General features: G+C 38.4%; 1 protein-coding gene across 11 annotated transcripts in view; it reads right to left on the bottom strand.

The window, feature by feature from the left end:
- Positions 1-22,577, bottom strand: part of zmiz1a (zinc finger, MIZ-type containing 1a) — a 192,174-nt gene that overhangs the window by 62,955 nt on the left and 106,642 nt on the right. For 7 of the 11 annotated variants that reach the window (XM_058795531.1, XM_058795535.1, XM_058795532.1 and 4 more), the window contains one exon: positions 14,495-14,569. The exons of 1 other annotated variant lie outside the window; for it this stretch is intronic. The gene's annotated coding sequence lies outside the window, so the exon portion shown is untranslated. Of the gene's footprint in view, positions 1-5,356; positions 5,430-14,494; positions 14,570-14,670; positions 14,692-22,577 lie in introns of those variants that run through there. 3 more of the 11 variants (XM_058795529.1, XM_058795527.1, XM_058795528.1) reach the window with 3 other exon arrangements.

Genomic DNA, 22,577 nt, shown 5'->3' with positions numbered 1-22,577 from the left:
GTCACACAGCTCTGCTCTCTTCCTCTCACTCACTCTGTCTTTTTACCCAGCTATCATCTGAACCTCTAACATGTACATCAACAGATCACAACCTCATGAAACACGTTCCACTGTCCAACATCTAGACAGGAACACGTTTCGCTAATCTGTTCCCTCTGCAGCTTCAATCATTGCCTTGGGCTTTTAACAGATACCGATCACCTGGTTGTTCATTTGATGAATGAAACATCAACCTTAACTCAGGGATCAATTAGGAAGCTTAAACCCAACATGGTGAGTTTTACACCATGTCCAAACCCTGCCCACAGTGAAATCTCACTGGTCTTCTCCATATCAAATATAAACCGACTGGCTGTGATTGTGTTATATTTTCGTATACAATATGGACTGATACATTTCCTGTTGCTGGAAGCTTATGCTTCTACTGGTTAGAGCACAATGTTAGTCTGTGTCAGCACATGGATGTTAACAGACACATAGGTTCATATTTTTGGCCTCTGGATATGGTGACACCTGAGGCTGTGTGTGTGTGTCTTTAGCACAGGAGTGAAATGGTGAGGGGAGTTCAGGAAATAAGGGAGTTCCTGTTAGCTGAGGAACGTTGGGTGAGGGAGAGGCCTCACGCCACTGAGGCTCGCATAACAGAGCAGCACATTACTGCTTAACCTAGATGAATAGCTTAAAAAGTCTTATAATACAGGAATGATGAATTTGATAGGCCCAATGTAAGAGCTAAACATAATTGCTATACATTTATTTATAATTATTGGTATCTCGGGGCCTGTAAACTAACTTTAATAGCCTTAAAGCTGCAGTGTGTCATTTATGTGCCACCAACGGCACTAAACTGAATATATAATGACTGCTTAACTGTTTCCAAGCCAGGTTTCCTGAACTTTCCCTCAGTCCTCCATTGTTCAGCCAAACAGGAAGTTCCATCCGAAACTCGGGCGATTGGATGAGCCCATGCTCAAACACAGCCGGTGTTTTAATATCTTACTTATAGTTGTTCTTGCACATCACAGAAAGTATTTTGGCATCATTATTTAATCATATAAAATTCAATTTCCGAAAAAATATGGTTTAACTTTGGCATGCTAAAAGGAGCACTACAGCATAAAATGCAGAGGAGCAAAAATAAACACAAAAATCTAGAAATTCCTTTTACATTCTGTCAATTTCCACTGGAAGTGACAATATTTGCAATATTTTTTAATTTAATATATAATTTTAAAAAATATTTAAAAATATGCTCAACTTAATGAAAATATCTATTGTATGAAATATAATAAATAAAATATACACTATAGTTCAAACCTTTGTGGTCAGTAATTTGTTTAAGAAATTCATACTTTTAGGGTTAGGGACATTCAGCAAGGATGCATTAAATTGATCAATAGTGAGTAAAGACTCTTTTGTACTCCTTGAGACACACAAACAAATGTCCCATGGTTTCCACATAAATATTAAGCAAGACAACATTTTCCAACATTGATAATAATAAGAAATGTCTCTTGAGCAGTAAATCAGCGTACCAGGAAGTTTTCTGAAGGATCATGTGACACCAAAGACTGGAGTAAAGACTGCTGAAAATTCAGCTTTGCCATCACAGGAATAAAATGCATTTATAAAATATATTAAAAGTAGAAAACAGTATAAAATATTAACATTTTACTATATTTTTTAACAAATAAATATTGATTTGATAAGCATAAGAGACTTATTTCAAAAACATTTCTTAGAAAAATTCTTATTCACCTCAAACTTTTAAGAGGTAGTGTATTAAAAAAAAAAAAAAAAAATACAACAAGCTTCCAGCAAAATAAAAACTAAAAAAACAAAAGAAGAAAACAAACGTCTTTCTAGTGGTGTCACGAAGGGGAAAAATGTATGCTGGGCAAAGGTAAGCATACTTATGACTAAATTCTTCAGAAGTTGACTAGCGGACTGTTGTCCTAGCCTGCCCAGAACATCAAAGGCAGTCATTACATAAAGTGTCTGAAAAGCAGTCTCTCTCTTATCTTAATGAGGTTCAGACTTCAGCGAGATGATGTTTCAGATATCACCTGATGCTACAGTCACCACACATACCATTGAATCCAAACGCAATGACAAAACTACTCATCCAAGTTTATACAGGACCAGCAAAAGTGTTTTATTTGGGGCTCTTAAAGGGATTTGATTCTTACAACAGAGCGAGTGAGGATGTCTGTCCTGTCTTGTTTAGGTGTTAATCATTTTTCTTACTCTCGGAGAGGTCTGAGTGCGCACCTCAAGCTCTGGTCATGTGGTGTCTACGTCTGGCTGTTCAAACTTGTCTGTGCGCTTAGGTCACAGCCTGGAGCTTTCAATGAGGGTTTTATGCAGCCGTCTTAGCTGAAGCTTTACCTGGACAAGCTCCCAAAGCAGCCCTCCGCCTTCCATCAAAATTCATACCCTCTTCATTATGATTTAATGCTCCTCGCCAGATTCTCTAAATGAATCCTACACAAATAACATGGCCATTAGGTCATTTAATATCCTGAGTCTAAACGTGTGGGGCCCCTGGGATTCCACTCTTGTCTAGACATATGGAAGCACTCACACATGCACTCACGCACTAGCTCATGCACACATGTACACAGAATGCATGGGTCCCTCAGGAGCAGCAAAGGCAAAAGGACCTGGGGAAAAAAGAAGCGGCAGCAAAATAATCAGGCATGCCTTGGACACCATGCATTTATCAAGGCAAACAGAGCATCCGCGCATACCCCTAGGTTCTCGTACCGTTACCCGGGCTCATCTCCCCTGGCAACATTTCCTTGGATACAGAGTGGGGACTTGAGCGGTTAAGAGGGGAGAAAACAAAGAGATTTGCTGACGGACATATTGTGGGAGGCTGGGGCCCCCAAACTGAGTCCCCCTTCCACACACATGCCTCACAAGTGTGACCTCTGAACCCTGGCAGGGGCCCAGCACACAGGGCCACGGCACAGGTTGAAACTTAAGCTCCCGTGTTGCCGTTCAGTTAGGATGCAGAAGACAACTGGCCAGGGTGCTCTTCCCAGACACATGCAAACGCTTTTCTGTAAAGTCACATTTGCACTACAAAACACCTTTATTATTATCAGTATTTTCTATATTTATTTATGTATATAGGAGAGAGAGTGTGGTTTTAAGGCTTTCATCTAATATAAAATATTGTAATATATTTATTTTTACTTGGACAAATATTATACATTTTATAAAAATTAAATGTTTTTATTATTTAAAATGTATTAATTATTCATTTTAAATTGAAAAAACAAATCTAAAATAAATATTTAGCTAATATAAAATATTGTAATATATTTATTTTTATATTTAAATTTTACTTAAACATTATACATTTTATATAAGGTAATTTTGGATTTTTTATTTAAAATGTATAATTAATTATAAAAATAATAATACATTTAAGAATATTTTAAATATAGAGTGGGAGAATTTTAAAGGCATTTTTTATGTAATGGAAAATATTCAAATAATAATTTGTTACTAACATGATTACACGGTTTAAATATCAATTTTATAGAAATAATAAAATATATATGCATGTACCGGTGTGTATACACACAGACATACATACAATTCTTAATTCATTTTATTATACATATACATACATTTCAATACACAAAATAAATGTTAAAAATAATATTCTAAATTTGAATAACTTTAGCCTATTTTATATATTATATTATATTATATTACATTATATTATATTATTTATATTATTATATTATATCTTTAAAAAATCTGATATTTCGACTGGAAAACATAAATATAGATTAATAAAGTGTATTTTTACAGTATTTTTTTTATATGCAAAGTTTGCATAAAATGGAGGATGGAAACACCACAATGCAAAATAAAGTTCCAAAATACATTTCAAAAATTCCTTAAAAAAAAGCATGCAAAAATGAACACGGAAGATTGGCACTATTATTTAAATGCTTTTACTGAAACTGGCTTTTTGACACAGTGTCTCAATGCAAGAATGTGGAGTGATTTTCTCTGCTTTTCACACCTTCTTAATAAGCTGTCTGATGCTTTGTTAACAGATGAACAGATTTAAGATGACACAGTGAGGGGAGGAGGGACAGACAAGCGGAGGAGTGACAGTCAGCTTGTCCTCTGCATGGCGCTACGTCAGGAGAATCGCTGTTTGGTGGTTGGTCTTCACGTCGACAGAACGCCGCGTGTCAGCTCAGCGCCCGAGCAGGCGGAGGGGGGGAACAAAGGCTCAGTGAAGGAGGCTGGTAATGATCTGAGAGCCTGCACAATGTCTGCAGAAATTCCCCTTGATGAAGACGGCAGCCACCCAGAGCAGGCCCCTGAGAGCCGGGTTACAGCCAGTAATATGTCTCACAGTTTCTCAGAGAGACAAGCAGGCTGAGAAAGCGAGAGACAGAAGACAGGGAAGGAAGAGCCTCTTTCAGACAGATCCAATTGCAAGTGTAACCATCAGAAGGGTGCTTACTTATGTAGAACAGATGACATAAATCCTTTCAGAAAGCTTTTAACAGATTGCCAGTGAAGAAATGAATAAATACACAAAATCAGATCATTGGCCAGTCTGCTACAGCCCATCCAGTGAGGAGGGCAGTGTGTTTGCTCTCTGGAAGCTCCTAACGACAGAGGGAAGTATAAGGCTCAATATTGACATGACCTCATTAGAAAACAGCTAGTGGACTAACGGTAATTAAAAGGAGAATGCAGCACGTATTGGGTTGCCACTCATTACCTCACAGGGAGTACATTTAACTAACAAACATTAGTGCACGGCCTTGGCACATCTAAAAGTGCAAACAATATGGAAAGGAAGGATGCATGTGGACTGCTTTTTGATGATGGGATATACAGTGTGGTTTGAGAACAGAAAAAAATCAGATGAAAATCTCGTTTTAACCTAGAAATAGGCAGAATGCTTTTTTATTTAAACTTATAATGGAAAATCAATACAAATATATCTGTTTCTGGACTACTTCTAGGTCACTAATCAAATAAGCGAATGCATGACCAAGATTCCGCCCATCTTGTATTGTGCAAATTTTCACATACCACCAAACAAGAGGAAAACAAAAATGTTTTTACCCACATTAAAATAAAATATAAAATTATGATAAATTATATATATTATTTTTAATATGTATATATTTACATTTTAAATATAACTTAAAATGTATGTGTCAAATTAAAAAAATACAATTAATTGTATGTAAAGTTTGTAAACTAATGGAAACACATTTACCACATAAAATTCCAGATGTGTATTTAAAAAAAAGACATGTGACTTTGCCTCAACAAGAATTGTGTGTGAATAATTCACTACCATTACCTGGCAGAAGAACTGTCCGACATGCTAACGCTCCCATAAGGCATCTGCAGCTGCATAAAACATCTATAGGTACCTAAAATGAAAATGCTGCTTTATTCGCTAAATCACATCTGCAATTTTTTTACATTAAATTAGCAAATTGAAACATAACTATTGAGCAATGGAAGCTGCAAATCTGAAGTTCACTTGAAGCACAAGATGCTCTTTAGAACATCTCAAATCATTCTGGAAAACATGGATCATCAGGTTTTACACAAACTATTCTTTAAATCGTCGGCTACTTCAAGTGGTGACACTTTAAAGCCTTGAGCAAATATGAAGAGACAAATTGTAGCCTAATTCTTCTAAGTAGTGGTGGATGAACTAAACTGAGTCTAAATAAGTTCATTAAAGCAGCAGGGATAGGCCCTAAAGACCAGAAGGACCTGACTGAATAGATGTTTAGTCCTTTTTGTCGAGTTAGTAATCCAAAGTCCTGTCTCTAAGCTCCCTCTTCTCCCTGAAGGCTAGCACCCTCACTTCGACCCCCTATTCAAACCCAACCCCCTCACAAGAGCAATCTCTTGCTTTCTGCTCTCATTCTATTTCTCATCTCATCATCTCTGGTGCGATATTTTTGCCTAAAAATGATTAAAAACAGCAGAGAATGAAGGCATTTGTAGTAATGAGCGCGCGTAAGCTGCGGTTTGTGGCCGCAGGAGTAATTAAACTCCCACACGGCATCTTGAGGGGCTGAGGAGGTGCGCTCTCCTGAGGCTGCCGCCCATTTTCTGTGGGCTGCTGGGAGCCGCGCCGCACAGTGCTGTGTGGGGCCTGAGGGACGCTAACAGATGAATCCCTGTCATTAAAAAGGATCACCCGCCTCACGGGAATCGGCTCCTTGCACTGAAAACATATCTCTTAAGGAGAAAAGGGCTATCGCAATCTCTAACCCAAACGCAAACATACACACACAAATGCACCCGATTGCCCCTCGCCGGATTTATACGCTCTGGTTTCTCATCTATTTTCAGGCTTTTGTTCCCTGTCCTCAAATAAAATGTAGGTTTACATTGGTTGGGACACAACTTACTTAGTTCAGCAATTCACAACCATGGGTACACATATCCCTGAGGTCTTAAACCGTTCATCCAAAACTGAAACTAGTCATCATTTACTTCATCTTAAACCTGTAAGCATTTTTTATATTAAATCATAAATATTAATTGGGGTCCAGTGTTGTAGAACCCACTGACTTTCATTGTTTGGAAAAGTTACAGCTTAAACATTCTTCAAAATATCTCTTTAAAATACATACAGGTTTAGAATGACATGAGGGACCAAAACGAGGTTTTCATTTTTGGAAAGATTTAACCTTAAAATAGAAATTATGAAAATACTGACTATAATAACAATAATAATACTTTGTGTTTATTTGTTTTAAAATATATTAAATAATATATAATAAAAACATTTTTATAAAATTACCACACACTACTACTACTACTAATAATAATAATGTTATGCTGTTAATATTAATATGAATAATACTAATAATGTTGATAACAGTATTATTATTGATAACGATAATAAAAAAACAATAATATTACATTTAAAGCAATTTTTAAATAACAGGCTCTATATTCTCCAAAGAAGTGTTTGTCATATCAAAGTTATTGTACACTGCTGTCTTCTTTCTCTATATGGAAATGAACATGTGGTAGGTCATATGCATGGTGCCCTTTCCAGCTGTCTATCTATACATAGATGAAACGTCCATCTGATTCGTATTCAGGCAGCAGCTGTGCGTCTAATAATTAAGAGTGATCAATGCAATGTAGATTGCGCTAACATTTAAACAATAACCTTTCCCGCTAAGCACCACGAACACAAGCCGATTGGGACAGATTGGTGTCGCAGCCCAAAACACAGCACATATTTAGAACATACTGAGGTGCCGAGATAAAAGAATGTGATGTTCTCCGTGGCTTTTCAGTGAGCGGGATAAAGCCCTCTTTAAAGGGGATTTGGCCTATCAGGAACGTCTATATCTGGAAGCTGATACAGCCACAGAGATTGTAGATCATTTTTCATGTACAAATCTGCTTTGGCTCAAACAAGCAGGCAGGCAGGCAGGAGAACAGCAGAGGGCAGGGCGATCGCGAACGCTGCATCCAGGAGGAGGGGAGGGTGACGGGGGCACTGTCCACCACCATCACCCCTCCCCGCATCCACGGCTCCGCCTTGGGCCTTCCTTCCCAGTTGCTCGGCCAGCTGAGCAATCAGGTCAGTCGGCTCTTCCTGCGTCCCCCCTGGTCAATTGTTCCCTCTCCACGCCTCGTGTGCGGCCCGCAGCTGTGGCGAAATGATGTCATATCTGATCCTAAGGCAGGCAGAGTGTCTCAGCGTAAACATGGAGCGGGGGTGGAGGGGCTCCGACCGCAGACAATGAGCCGGGTGAAGTTATGCCAATATTTCTGATGATCTCTGCACTTCTCACAGGAAACGAAAAAAGGGTTTCCAAACCCACGTTTCCATGTTTGCCATTCTTTTCCGGATTCAGCATCAGGTGGGTTTAGCACAAGTCAGCTTCGGAATAAATAAAAAAAAAAAAACTGCTTTTTATTCTTATATTTATATCTTTTTTCTATGGGAATAGAGCAATATTATTGCTACAATCAATACGCTCTCTCAGAGGACTGGTTATTGGGTTGGTGCGTATATCTGCTGCAGCGGGACCATTGTGAAGCCATTATTTTCACTAAATCATTTCTCTAGGAGATAATCCAGGCATTAGCAATGCTTGGGAGCATTTAAACAAGCAGCAACCAGGCCATTTGTAGTCTGTCTCTCGGCGAACAACTAAGCGCATACAGAGACAATATTGTTGTAATGCAATATCCACAAACTCTCAGCCAGCGCATTCAGGAAAGCCACACTCCAATAACGCAAGTATAACAGAGCAGAAAATGTAAGTCAGCTCTTTCCACTTGTGGGGTGATTATGATGCCACCGGCTCTAAACAAATCAATCGCTGCTTCTGAACATGAGAGGATTCCTAAAGCACGCGGAAAACAGTTTGAACATGTTACAGTGCATGTGGATTTGGAGTCCAACAAGAAAGAGAAATTCAAATCCAGCAGCCTGCCTTTGGGAGGAAAGCACAGACCGCTGGGCTTGTTATGGATATTGTTTGGAAGTCCTCAAAGGAAAATGGGCGGTATGAATGAAGCCAAGCTGCTTTTCTGACGCCGGAGTACCGAGCGTATAAACAAGCAGGTGATTTGATTAGGTGCGTAATCGAGTGAGTGCAAGAGGCCGCACTGGTCCTACTCACACCAACACTTAACCGGCACACTGACAAGCTTCCTGTGCTCCTAATGAGAGGCTTTTGAACGGAGCGTGTACTTCAAATACACACATGTAAGCACCGTTGGGATTCTAGGAGTCTTTTTTTTGTCTGATTCTTGTTCTCGGGTTTTCAGGTGCACGGTATGAAAAATATATAATGAAACTATTATTGATACCAGTAGTGGAATTGCAGCCAATAATTTCAGCTGATAATGTGGAACAGAAAATTGTGCAATGAAACATTTCTAATTTGACAGCAAAATAAAAAGTAGATATTGCCTCAAACTGCCTATATGCACTGTAAAATATTTCACTGATTGTAAGCTTTTACATAACATCTATTTTGGGAAATTATTATAAATAATTGTAAAAAGTATAATTAATAAAATATAAAAAGTTAAATAAATAAAATATAAAAATAAAACGAATAAAAGGATAAAATAAAATAAATCTGGGCACAACAAGCTGTTGATTATTGGTTATCACAATTGTTTTTTTGTTTTAAATCCAAGCAGAGTAACTCACACAAAAATTCCAGTTCCATCTCAACCCAAGACACCATCTCCTTATTTTTCTATAAAATGCCAGATACCATAGTAGATTCCATGGTGCATGAAGCATTCATTGTGATGTTAAATGATGCACAAAATGCTGTTGCATCATTATCATGTCTTGGATCCTCAGATTAATTGAAAGTTGTTTTAGAGAAAAACACGTTAATCATTGAACTCCATTCCTTTTACAGCAGTCCATTTAATTTTTATCTGATTCCCAAAACAAACAGAGGAAAGCATCAAATGTAACACACCTTGTCAGAGCAAACACGTTAGTAGCAAGGAGTCCACAATAAAGACATGATACTGTAAGTATGATCTACTTCTGCACCTGCTCTAAGCTCTACACACCCCTTTCATAAACAAGAGCTTCTCTTTTAGCACTTTACCTTGGAACGCTATTGTGCAGAGCGATTTTGAACAAACCTTTCAATGATATCTGCCATCTTTCCCTCCGTGTTGAAATCCAATCACCCGGAAATCACTGAAGAGGCAAATAAAGGTGCAATGATATGATAAACGCAAGAAAAGGCTTTCTAAATTGGCAAATGTTCTCTAATTTAGATGTGCACACAAGTTATTTGTCCAAGAAATTCAACAGGATCTCCAAACAATCTCCTCTGCAAATAGAGGAGGAAATAAGCTTCACTCGGCGGGTTTCTCCAGCTTGATAGGGCACAGAGGGCACACAGTAACCAGTGTGTTTCACCTCATTTCTTCAGGGCCCAAGGAAACACAGCTAATGATGTAATGAAGTAAACAGCGATTTACATCTGCGGAGCCTGTGCCTACACGAGATGCCCTGGCAGAAGCGAATGAGATCATGTCTCGGCCTGCTCCAAGGACATGAATATTTACAGTTCAGACTGGAACAGGGCTGTAAATCACGTAAAGAGCCTGAGGTAAACTACAGACCCATTACAAGTCTTACTGTCCAAGGGTCAGTTAACAAAGTCTTAATTCGTGACATTTATAGGTCACCGTGAGGATCAGTGTTGGGACGGAACTAACTGAAGGTAGCAACACTACTAACTAAATTTTTCAGCAGCTTGGTTGTGTTCAAAACAGTAGTTTTTCCAGTATCGTGCTACTTTTTCCAACAACTAGAGGTGTTGCGTAAACTGAAGCAAAAATCAAAAGTGTTCATTTCAGAACATCCGAATGGTTCATAAGTAAATAATATGGTTGCTAAAAACATTTTTCTAGTTTTATTTGGTTAAGTGTAAATTTATCTATTCAAGTTATCAAATTGAGACCTCATACTATTTAAAAATAAACAACTCCCTTAAAATGGCTTCAAATGTAGCCATTTACTTCAAAAAGTGTAACTGAAGCTAAGCAAGTTTCAAAGCAGCTTCCTCAACACAGGTTTTCTACATATGATTCATCTCACATCATGAATTATATCAAATGAGATCAGTCGGCTGTGTGTCTGTATCCAGAAAGCTCAACCTCCCCGATCTGCTTTTGCCCTCTATTGTTATTTGTCTCAGCTCTCTTCAATCCCCTTTGGAGGGTCGATTCCAGCACTCATCTGTCTGCACAAGCAAGGTTAAAAGTACACATGAGGTGTCGTGGCGGGAGTTCGCTATGGCCAAGCACTGAGCCTGAGAAATCAAGTATGTTATTTATGAACCATTCGTCCATTGACTACACTCACCTGGGCACAAAGAGAAGCACACAAGGTGCCCGTAACACTGGTGGCCCTACCAGGAATTCATTTGTTGCTACACTATCCTTTACAATTAACATGGTCAGACCACTGTCACAAAATCAACTTTGCCAGAAGGTTAAGGACAAAATAGAAGCTGCACACACTGATAGTATCATTTGTTTGTTTGCACTGTTTTTTATGCTATAGGCCTACAGCTTGTGCAATGCAGGTAATAGTAAAAGCACACCAAAAAATATGTACCGAGCACAACTTGCATGACTGGATTTCCCCATCTTGTACATGGTTCTAGGTGACACGACAGACTACCACAATCTGACATACTTTACTGAGACTATCGCTCCACCAGCGCAGACAACTAAATCAGTTCTTTAAAAATGACAAAAGTAGGTTTGTCTACACATATGATCATCACATGAAGAAATGCAATCAATGGAAAAAGTAAACAAAATTGAGTTTATTTGTGACAGTGTGCTCAGCTTTCTGTGAGCAGTAATGGCGCAATGGTGCAACGTTAACTAGCTTAAGTGAACAATGTACAATCTAAATCCTATTCTTAATAAATATTTGTCTAATTTTACAGTTACAATGTGTTATGCAATATTGATTCAAGTAAATTTCTCTTAATTTAAAGGAATAGTTCACTTAAAATCATTTAACCTCACGTTATTCCAAATCTGTATGACTTCTGCATAACATAAAACAAGATATCTTGAAGAATGTTGGGATCCAAACAAACCTGAACCCAACTGAATTCATTCTTTTAATGTTTGGCCTAAAAATAACACAAAGTCTGGTAAAACTAGATTGCGGGTGGTTAGTAAATAAGACAGAGGTGAAATACTGCACATTTCCTAAACTAATTTATTCCACCGGCTTTGAGAATCGAGCAGCATAATGTTTTACTAATAATAAATATCAGAAGAACAGCATAAACTCTTCTGATTGGGTTTTTTAGAGACGTGTGGTGTCTAAAGGAAAGAAAAAATAATCTTGATTTATTTCAAATGTTAGTTTTGTTTACTTGTGCCACTCATGGGCAGACCGGCTTGATCCCTGCTTCTGTTCTCTCTGAGCTTTCTGCTACTGTTTGTAGTGCAAAAAGCAGTCAAATTAATCACTGAAATCATGAACCCATGTCAAACATGTGACTTAGTATGAAATCGTTCTGATTATAACAAAAATAATCCTAACCGCACAGTCCAACTGAATGACCTTTTGAATCATTGTTAAACAAACATCCTTATGGGCAACCTACTAGCTCTCTAGATCTGCCTGCCATGCATGCACACAGATTTGTGGGTTTGTGGTATGATACGGAAATTTATTCCTGCACAAATGTCAAAAGACTGCCACGTTTCAATATTAGATCAAAATCAAAACATGATTAACTTATTACGACTGGATGTTTTCCTGGTTGCGGCAAAAATCTCAAGGACTTCATGGAGATTTCTTTGATGCTCTCGGTCAAATGGCCAGTGTTCAGTGCGCAGTCTCAGCTTTGCCTCTGACATTCGAGGGTTGGAGCTATTTTAAGGAGACCCCAGTGCCTCTGGCAGGTCCACCACACGCCACTGTACAGCGGCTTCCATAGAGCTGAAGAATGGCTCCATTATTCCCCCACAAACACATATACTTTCACAAAGATCCACCCACTTCTGACCTGATCTCGCTGAAACCCACCACTATCGGAAATTCCCCCGATTTGTGAAGGTGGGAACAAAACAGAACAGAATGAATCACTGGAAAACTAGAGTGAAGGTTAAAATAGACCATTTTAAGAACATTTTATTGAGTTTATTGATTTATCTTAAAGATTTTACCTTGTGAAAGGCTTTTATAATGCATGCAGCAATTAATTAGCCTTGGAATTATTCAATTACTTTATATAGACTGATTTTTTTTCCCCCTTTGGTGAAGATTGTGTCCAATTACAAAACTAAATGATTCATAATCTTTCAGTTCAACAAAATAATTGCCGGTCACATGCCAGAGCAGATGGTAAGTTTTCATACAATCTTTTTGTAAATAAGACTTATAAAGCGCCTTTATCAGAGAGGATGTTAATTATCTACTTAAGCAAATGCATACATATATAGACACAGACACACCACCGTTTAAAAGTTTGGAGTCAGTAAGATTTAGTTTTTTTTTTTAAAGGAATTAATACTTTTTTCAGCAAGGTTGATGAAAAATGTATCAAAATTAACATTAAAGAAGAAGAAATAAGAATTGATAAGAATGATTATTTATAAGGATCATGTGACAGAAGACCGGAGTAACAGCTGTTAAAGGTTCAGCTTTGCTATCACAGGATTAAATTACACTTTACAAATGATAAAAATAGAAATTATGTTATTTTAAATTGCAATAATATTTTTGATCAAATAAATGCAGCCTTGGTGAGCATAAGAGACTTCTATCAAAAATAAACAAACAAAAAATCTTACTGATCCAAAACTTTTGAAAAGCAATAAATTTTGTCTGCAATAAATAAAAATAAGTCTCTAAAAAATCAACTGAAAACCATATGGTTGCTTTGTAAAATCCTCTACAAAGTAAAAAAAAAACAAAAAAAAACATCTGTATTTCATCATTCTGCCACTCGCTCTGCCACCAAGTCAAACATGAACCCATCCACAAATATATAGCCTGCCCCTTGTGTTTACGCGAGTGTGTGTTTGTGTACATGTGTGTGTGAGCATCAGGAAATACCAGGCCAAGCATTCCAGCTCGTCAGCACCTCTGGCCCTCATGTGACTGGAGATACACAGCCCAGATTGTGTGTGCAAGTTTGCTCAAGAAGCATGATAAGAAAATTTAGTAAAAGTGAGGGAGCGGGAGGGGTAAAGGAAGGATAATCTGATATGCATGACTTGTGGTTTCTCCTAGCGCCTCTCTTTTCTTTGCCCTGGCAGAAATGGCAGTTTGCATCCATAATTTACAGGCTTCTCTTCTCCTTCTTCTCCTGGCAATCTGGCCTTTATGGCTCCGCCTCCTTGCAAACTCATTAGCATAATGTAGATGCTACTAAAAAAAAACACATTTTCACCTTCGAGCTGTTCCATGTCTCATCAGTACACAAGACCAGGGAAAAAGCGGTGAGCGTATTAAAGGCTCAGGATGAAACACTTCATGCCACATGTGCTGTTTAGACGAATGTCTCCGACTGCCTGCTAAAACTGATTATTTTTCCAAAGAATCTCACATCTCAGTAATTGTGCCTGCCTTTAATAATCACGTAAAAAACTGACACTGACGTTGTAAGGGGGAACAACAAAGCAGCGAGTGATTTGAGAGGCCCCGCTGCTAATTATGACTCATGTTATACAGAGTGTTCTGTTGCTGCTCAAAAACACTAAATAAATTCGTCGTTTGACTGTGCTCAAGAAATATGAACGTCTGACACGATAGCGTGCGTGCTTTCCCGTTTTTAGCACCAATTACGCCATTCGAGTTAATTCGGGAAAGTTGTTTTGAAGATAACACCATGCGAGCGGCACATGTGTGTGCAAATCTGCGATTAGGTGAACACTCATTAGCAGAAATGAGCAATGAAGGATCATCAGTCAAAGCGCTTACCGGAGGATGCAGTAGATTTCTTTGTTCAGTGTTTGGCAAATTCACTCACATATCCTCATCAATCATAGAAGTGATCTGGAAGTTAAAAAAACACATTATATTAATCCTTTGCCAAAGTAAATGGTGTGCACGGTTACATATGTTGTTCTCAGTATTCATAATCCCCCGTTCTGTACCTTCCCTGCTTGATAATGTCACACTGCTAAATAAAGGAAGCACACGGTTAGGATTATACTACACATGGGATCATGTACCATTGTTGATCAGTGGCATTTATCAGCTAGCATAGGAGACAATCTAACCATTATAGTGATGACAACTGAAATATTTTTCAGAAACAGCAGCCAAATTTAGGCTAATTTAGGTCTTTAATAACATTAAAAAAAATGTTCATCCGATTTAAACAAACTGACCATCCCAAGATATCCAACTAAATGCATTTTAAATGTTAAGTTTGTTTAAACAGTTGGTCTATAATGCTTTTGTTTTAATGTAACAACAAAATAATTCACTTTTTATGACAATTCTCTTTAGTAACCTGTAATAATGCTGAAAGGTCAATGAAACCTGTCACTGACAGCATCAGATGTAGAAACAATATTCATTTCAAGCACATAAAAAAACAAAACAATAAAAGATAGTGATACATTCTCTGTTCATGACTTAATATTCATGAGTATTCTTTGCCATTCCATGATGTCACAACCAGCACGCCAAATAAAAACACATTTATTGGTTAAGGAGCTGTAGAAAAAGCTGACTTGCCTTCAGGGTCCTGGTCACCCTGTCAAGGTTTACAGTATGTTGCAATAACGTCAGGCTGACTGTAGTTTATATCCCTTACTTAATGAATGCGAAGGGGGCGTGGTTTGAGTAACAACAACAAACATTTATATCCTGTCTAGACCACAACACATTACCTACTACAGAATAAATCACACAATGAGATTTAGCAACATACAACATCTTGTGAGTTTGAAAGTCATTTTACAACTTGTAATTCACACCATTAAATGTTCTGGGGGAAAAAACAGACATGTAATTTGCAGACAAACCCTGGAAGCTTTTTTAGCACTAATGTAGCAAGATGAAGAAACGTACAGTACTAAATTGTACAGTCAACATTTTTTACTCCAGCTCAATTATAACCAATAAGCAAAATCATCCACTGTGATTATTTAATGGACACATCCTCGACTCAAAAAGTCAGGGTTCATAGAAAATCCAGGATTCCCCACTGGCACCGACGACACATGTGCGCTCTTCTCGTAAATACGATAATTCTGACACGACTTGAAGGCAGCAATAATCTGTTCATATAAAACTTTCTGTCTTTGTTTATCTTTCTCATCAGCTTCTACAGCTCCACCATCCGTATCCTGTCATGCAACTGTCACTGAGCCTGAATAAATGGACTTATAATCTAAAGGGAAAAAGTGACGATCTGTCTGATTCTCTGGCCTCCACATGCGACTGGAGTGCAGGGTCTATTAGGTGTGTTTATTGCTTGAAATCCTTCAATCAACCCCTACGGACCCATATAGCAGTAATTTCATATGAATATTTCAAGTCAGCTTTTGGAAAAGCAAAACTACTGATATCCTAATGGGATCATGCTTTGACTATTAATGGACTCGTTTATCCTGACTGTATTTCTAATACCCACATAACACTTTTAATATACCAGAATATTGTAATTTTGTCAGGTCACAGTGACAACAGATACCAGAATGATGATGATGATGATGATGATAATACAAATAATAACAACTTCCACACAGTATGCTATTAAATTACACTCAAATCTGGTTGGCCGCTGTGACCTTCTCATTTATTTTCTTATTTTTGAGTCAAATTAAATTGGACATGTCCTTTTAATTAACAAAATGCTCTACAGTACTTGCATTAAGAATTTGAGAACAGACAAAATGTGAAGTGCACATTAACGTCCTACTCAGAGAACATCCACCAGTGTTGTTCCGGACACGATGCCCAAGGACTTACCGAAATAAGGTTTAGACATGAGGATGTTATAGGTTATTCCATAAGGACTGCCACTGCTCCAGATTTCAATGGGCTACTACCGTTTTAATTGGCACAATTAGGTTATCGAAACCCACATCTGATGAAACATCCAGCATCATGATAAAATGAATTTAAAAAATAAATAAATGTATGGGGAAAAAAATCTATAATAAATAAATTAATTAAAAAGCATTTATAAATATTTTTAATAAAAAATAATAAATGAATGTCTTTCTGAAACATTTAAAAAACAATTAGTCAACTTTTATAATAACTAATAATAATGATTACAAAAACCCCTGCATGAACATGAAACCGTGACAAAGCGAGTATCATTTACTTATGAAGAAAATATGACCTTCAGGCTGGATGACTGATCTGGAGTCACTCAGCGTGAGAGAAACCCATAAGATGGACTGATACTAACAATAAAGGAAAGACACAGTCGGGATACAGGAGGCCGAGACAGCAAAGGCTTGATTATCCACACTTTCACGGTCACGGAGCACAAACTGAGAGTCGTCTATAGCCGACCTCCTCCGGTTCTTGGACTGCAGTGGCGCTCAGATGGGCTACTGGATTGGGGTGCATTGTCTGTGCTCCACACTCATTAGCTGAGTCAAGGAGGGACTTACTGGGGTGTTTAGCTCGCCGGGTTTGTGTGGCAGCTCAACAAGCTCTCCCAGCTGGAGTACGGCTCTCACATCACAGCTGCACACTTACAATTAGTGCAGGTGCAGCTGAGGAAAGACCAGGCACAACACAGACAAACACACAAAGATTGAAATCACACACTTGCAGAGGTGTTGCACACCGCCGATGAGGGCTGTTACATGCAAAACAAAGCGCTGATGACTCGAAAACCAGCTCATTATAAAAACCGCCAATGCAAGAAAACCAGATTTCGAATTTTCTGTGGTTTAAAAGTCAAGATGTGCATGTTTTGCTGTTTTTTCTAAGTGGTTATGATAACCTTTACATGATAAAAGTTTAGCTTAAGGCATTTACATAAACTTACACATCATTAAGAATAATCACTGTGTGATCAAGTATGTAAACAAAATATAACAGATTTTAATATGAATCTTTCATTTGCATGTTCAAATACACTTCTGTTGTTCCTATCTGAACCAAAACTAGCATTCCATTAGGAAGCTAAATTGTTCTGGATGAGATAATGCACCAACTGCATCATTTTCCAAATATTTTTGAAGAGCAAAATAGAAGCCAGGCTTGTGTTTTTCCCCTCAATCTCATATTGATCCAAAGAGCCTTGCTTGCAAAACATTATCACAAAACTGAGCACGGAAACAAATTACATGACAAAAGCAGCCATTGATTTGCGAATCGTTTATTAAGGGGACACTAAAAGTGAAATGAATTCCAGCATTTTAAGCTTTGTTTCTCAGGCACACAGTGAGGCAATGCAGAAAGCTGGAATGCCGAGGCTGTCATGCATCTGGAGTCGTCTCTGATGCATGCCATAAAAGATGCCATTAAGCAGAATGGGCCGGCAAAACACACAACATGCAGATCTGAATAATTCATTTAGGGCTCAACCCGCTGGAGGGACATCTTTTTTTCCACAATTGGTTTTCCACATCAAAATCTGAGCATATATTTGCTCTGACTGAAAAAAAAGGCACAACACGAGCATTCTGTGGACATACAAATTAGCAAGCAGGTGTCTTCACATGTGGTGCAGACCTTTATTTTTCTCTGTACAGTTCAATAGAGACTGCAGACTGTTGTCTGCCTTATTAGGCTCTTTTCCAGGGGCAGTGGGTAATGAGACTTCACACAGACAATAAAAAACTCACAGCCAATCACATGAGAGTGATGCAAGACATCTGTCACCATGTTTTCCGCAGCTCTAATTTACTCAGTAACTGTAGTAGGCAAGATACACTCTAAGAGGGTCATCAGTGTAGAAGAAAAAGCTAATGTCAGTCTGCAGAGTAACAGTTACATGCTTTTCTATGGTATAGGGCTTTCTATGTTTTAGAATTTTAGCTATATATAGCCAAAATATCATTCTTTATTATTATTATATAATTAATACAATTAAATAAATTAATATTTAATGTATGTTTTTTTAAAGTATATACATATAAGCATTAGGGGTGACCCTGAATAGTCGACGATTCGATGCTTCAATAGGAGGAGCCTGATTCGACTACCAATCCCACAGTCGAATATTCGCAGAGGTGTTATGATTTTGGCTATATGGGGTGCTCAAATGTTTGATTTCATATAGAACTTTTTCTCCCAGTACGTTCCTATACAGCCTATTAAGATAATGCTGTAAATAAGAATCTGAAAAGAAAGAAGCTTTAAATAAATATTTTAACGTGCGTAAATAAATTCAACCACCCCTATAGATTTAAGTTTCACTTTCCATAATCCGTGACCGACAGAGGAGCATTTTGGCGGCAGGGACTCAAACTGATACAGGCAGAGTGACAGACTGGGGTTTTTTCGATCAGGTAGGGTACAAGTGATTTCAAAACATTTCAGCCAGCCCATGCACATTGTTGCGTGAAGAACGCGTCCACAAAAGGAGTTCATTCAGAGCCGCGCAGACACGTTCATGCATTTGGTGCATTTTGTGCAGATAGCCTATAACTCGTAATATTAACGTTATGTTGTATAAATAACGAAACGTATTCTATATGAGATAAATGATGAGTTAATCCCATTGATTAAAAACCTGTTATCAAATGCTTCATTCTACTGGCCATCTTCAGCACGCGCAGCTCAAAGAAGAAATGCAGAGCATTAATAACTACTGTTATATACATAACCACAGCCATATCACTCTGCAGCCCAAGACCGGTTGCCCATGGAAGCTAAGCAGGGCTGAGCTTGGTCAGTACCTGGATGGGAGACCTCCTGGGAAAACTAGGTTGCTGTTGGAAGAGGTGTTAGTGAGACCAGCAGGGGGTGCTCACCCTGTGGTCTGTGTGGGTCCTAACGCCCCAGTATAGTGACGGGGACACTATACTGTCAAAAGAGCACCGTCTTTCGGATGAGACGTTAAACCGAGGTCCTGACTCTCTGTGGTCATTAAAAATCCCATGACACTCATCGTAAAGAGTAGGGGTGTAACCCCGGTGTCCTGACCAAATTCCCGCCACTGGCCCTTGTCAATCATGGCCTCCTAATAATCCCCATCCACTTGATTGGCTCTATGACTCTCTCTCCTCTCCACCTGTAGCTGGTGTGTGGTGAGCGCACTGGCGCCGTTGTCCTGTGGCTGCCGTCGCATCATCCAAGTGGATGCTGCACACTGGTGGTGGTTGAGGAGAGACTCCCCACATGATTGTAAAGCGCTTTGGGTGTACAGCAATACACAATAAAGCGCTATATAAATGCATCATTCATTCATTCATAACATTATAATGAGAGCACTATTGTAAAAATGTTTTGAATTCTTACGCCCGTTTCACACCGCAAGCGTGAGCTTCGCGGCAGCATCACGTCAGCGTAACTACAGCGTCACTGCAGCTGCAGACTCACCAGAGTATTCACACTGGAAGCGTTTGTTCAGCGTCACAGCAGCGGCTCCAAAGCGACATATTTCTTTACAAAGACAACTATAAATTTGTTTTTAGAAGTTGGTCAGTTATAAACTTTTTTGTTTATGAAAGTTTTGAAGTCTTGGGGATTAGCGTGTAAATGGTCAACAACAAAAACATCTCCTATCATGTTGTTTCAGTCATACTCAAATATAGAAAGTGCTGTTTATACTGTTTTTTTAAAAAATTATTATTATTTTTTAATAATATATACTTTTACCCATATCTCCATTTCTTATAGAAGCTGTCAATAATGAATGAATAATGAATTTATTATGTAGGCCTACTGTATATACTCCATTGTAACTTAAGATCCTGAGCAAGATGAATTGTTCGTTGTGAGTTTGATAAAATGCTTTAAGTTATAATTTGCTTATGGCAATTAAAAATTAAAAACAAGTTAAAATGGGTAAATATTCTACACATTTTTAATTGTTCATTTTCTTTCCTGACATACTCCAATTGCCTTAAAACACACTAGACATGCTTATTCTGTGCATTTTAGCACGTTTTGTGTGAAATATTTATTTTGTCCATCAAAAGTGTGCTGTCACTTTAATTGAGCGTGAGCGGCGCAGCAAAATAGACTGGCGCCGAAACCATCGCTGCAGCGCTGCTCACGCGACGCTCCTGCTCGACGCTCACGCGCTGCTCCTGCTCGGTGTGAATGCACTCATTTGTTAACATGGGCGCCGAAAAAATAGGCACTGCTCACGCGCCGCTCACGCTATGCGGTGTGAAAGCAGGCGTTAGGGTTTCGCTGATGTTTAATGTTAACTATCTTTTAATCAAAACATAAAACATTAGGCCTACTTTTGTATCTGCGAGGCGTCCGTTATACATTTTCCCTGTGTGTTAACGTCAGTATTTATGACTGTTCAATGTCTGACTACTTGACTCTTGGTAATGTATTTTGCCTCCCGCCCCCAAACATATGATTCGACTATCAGTCAACTATCAGCAAGATTCGAAAATTCCGATTCAACTATGAAAATCATTAGTCGGGGACACCCCTAATAAGCATAAATTATAATAATTAGTAGTAGTAGCTGTTGCACTAGTAATCAATATTACAAGGATTTTTGTACACTTCTAAATTGTTTTAAATATATATCTATGTATTTATAATGATAAAAATAAATGTATTATTGTTGTTGTCTTTAAGTATTTCAATAAGAATTTATTATTTTTAACTAAGAAATTGCCTAATATTTCAAAGTTTCCCATGTCCATATAAATCCTAGATACTGCAGATGAGTTTCAATCTAAGGAAAAACCCGTTTCTTCTCAATCAAAACGCCTTTTGTCTGAGACAGTGGGAAACAAGTGCAAAAACACATTTAAAAAGCATCACTGGCAGTAAACAGATTGACTGAGTTAAAGATCCAATGATGCAAAGTGCAAATGTATGCATATGAAACCAGAGAGAGCCAGGAACAAAAATCAAGAGAAAGAAACAAGAATCAAGATCGAAACTAGTCCCACAATGTGTTTCAAGCAAACCAAGCACTGTAACTCTACACGTTTCAGCAATATAGCTGAAGATTTTTAATTACTTTGCTCGGCAGCTGGAAAATGCCACAGTAGCCCAAAAGTTCACAAGGCCCCTTTCATTCAAACTCCAGTTATACAGGCAAGCGTCCAAGCCTGCCAACCACTAAGCATTCAGCTGGGCCTGCACCAGCGGGCCAAGTCGAGCAGACAGCCACAGCCATGCGCACAAGAGCGAGGGGCTTGCTGACACATCCACAACCCTGACGCAGGGCAGAAAAATGCACAGGCCCACTCCAGCCTTTTCTTTGCGGCCGAGCTTGAACGTACCCAACAATTACAGAGCTATTTTCTCTGGAAGGGCAATTCCCTGTTTATTGGTATCCGCCTGTCAAAGGCTCTCCCTGTCAATCCTCAGCAGGAGCCTTCCCAGTGGTCAATGGGAGAAGATTGAGCGTAACTCAACAAAAATGAGTGGGATTCCGGTTTAGGCAAGCAGTGTTACTCTGGGCCAATCCACCAGCATCAGACAGGAGGGAAGCGGTTTCCAAAAGGATTAAAAACAAGATGGTGACTTGAGTCGCTAGCTTGTAATTTTCCAATACCGCCAGTTTAAAAAAAAATTACAGTAGTGTTAAATGGAGGGAATAGATGTGCTGATGTGGCATTCTGACTAATGTTGTCACACTTTTTACTTCACTTTTACACACTATTTAACCTTTCCTGTGTGACAAGAAGTCGCAGTCTTCTCTACTTGGTGGAATATTTGTGTCAGGAAGCTAAAACTCAAATAAATCTATAAGAAAACACATCTACAGAAACAATGTTTACTGTGAAGAAACCGCATGAAATGTTTCTGAACAAACCTTAATAAAGCTTCTGTGGAAATAGGCATCCACTGCTCACACAGAAAAATAATTTGGTGCTTTTGGAAAACAGCTTCCACCCTAGTTTCATCACCTCACTCTCCCTTTGTTAGAGCTCGGAAA

Source organism: Onychostoma macrolepis, chromosome 13 (genome assembly GCF_012432095.1).
Source record: "Onychostoma macrolepis isolate SWU-2019 chromosome 13, ASM1243209v1, whole genome shotgun sequence".
Taxonomy (NCBI): domain Eukaryota; kingdom Metazoa; phylum Chordata; class Actinopteri; order Cypriniformes; family Cyprinidae; genus Onychostoma; species Onychostoma macrolepis.
This window is presented reverse-complemented; position numbering and strand designations above follow the sequence as displayed.